Here is a 1448-nt window from a genome sequence, read left to right as displayed (position 1 = left end):
GGATGAATGGGTGGATGAGTGGGCGGATGGATGGATGGATGGATGGATGGATGGATGGATGGATGGGTTGGTGGGTTAATGGATGAATGGGTGGATGAGTGGGTGGATGGATGAGTGGGTGGACGGATGGATGGATGGATGGATGGATTAGTGTGAGTGGATGGAGTGATGGGTGGATGGTGGATGGGTGGATGGGTAGATGGGTGGATGGGTGGGTGGATGGATGGATGGATGGATGGATGGATTGGTGGGTTAATGGATATGGGTGGATGGGTGGAAGGGTGGATGGATGAATGGATAGGTGGATGGGTGGGTGGATGGGTGGAAGGGTGGATGGATGAATGGATGGATGGGTGGAAGGATGGATGGATAAATGGATGGGTGGGTGGATGGGTGGAAGGGTAGATGGATGAATGGATGGGGGAAGGCCTGGCTGCGGAAGTGACACTCCAGCTGAACTCTGAAGGATAGGGAGGTGGAGAGAGAAGGGACAAGCCCTCCAGGCAGAGGGAGCAGCACGGGAAGGTCCAGGGGCAAGAAGAGCCCAGGTGGAGAGTGTGGGTGTGGATGGGTGGGTGGATGGGTGGAAGGGTGGATGGATGAATGGATGGATGGGTGGAAGGATGGATGGATGAATGGATGAGTGGGTGGATGGATGGATGGGTGAATCAATGGTGCTCAGAGCCAGGGTCACGTGGTGGAGGCCGTTACCTGTAGACCAGGATGAAGCAGGTGATGAAGAAGGCTGCGCCGATGGTGAAGAGGTAGGCCAGGGGCATGTTGTAGGGCAGGCTGGCCGCCTCGGGGGCGCACTGGCCGCCATCGGGTGGGTCGGCACACGGCTGGTTCAGGGTGGCATTGCTGTAGTAGCCATAGTACATGACGGTGTCCGTGAAGCGGCCCTGCGGTAGGAGGCCCGGCCGCGTCAGGGACTCCCCCTCCCCACGCCTGACCCACCCATGGCTTCAAGGGGCAGAGGGAGGGCACCCATCAGGGAGGCCAGGGCAGGGCCACAAGGACAGCACGGAGGTGGACAACAGGCCTCGGCCATCCGGGGCTTCCCAGGCCCCACAGGTGTCGGGACAACAAGGAGAGCTGTCTCCGGCCGCCCTGGAGTCACAGTGGAGGGCGGGGGTCTCCCCAGGGGAGGCCAGAGGGTGCCCCTAACCCTCACCCCTCCGGTGAGGGGCTCCAGGCCAGTGAAGGGGGGGACAGGGCGCTGGGGGGCGGGCGGGAAGGCGGTCTGCACGCCCACGAGGAAGGCCAGCAGGGGGAGCAGCAGCAGCGCGTTGAAGGCCAGCAGGGTCTTGAGGAACAGGAAGTAGGACAGCACGCTGGAGCCGAACTGGCCCCCGATGCGCTTCAGGGCGTAGTGCCAGGGCACCAGGGCCTGCAGCCCCGACAGCAGCCCCAGCCCCAGGTCCTGCCAGGCCTGTGGGGACAGCCCC

The 1448-nt window shown here is 62.6% G+C and overlaps 1 protein-coding gene across 1 annotated transcript in view; it reads left to right on the top strand.

The window, feature by feature from the left end:
• TMC8 (transmembrane channel-like 8) overlaps positions 1-1448 on the top strand; it is a 28898-nt gene that overhangs the window by 965 nt on the left and 26485 nt on the right. The gene's annotated exons all lie outside the window — the stretch shown is intronic.

Source organism: Myotis brandtii, unplaced genomic scaffold (assembly GCF_000412655.1).
Source record: "Myotis brandtii unplaced genomic scaffold, ASM41265v1 scaffold825, whole genome shotgun sequence".
NCBI classification, from domain to species: domain Eukaryota; kingdom Metazoa; phylum Chordata; class Mammalia; order Chiroptera; family Vespertilionidae; genus Myotis; species Myotis brandtii.
This window is presented reverse-complemented; position numbering and strand designations above follow the sequence as displayed.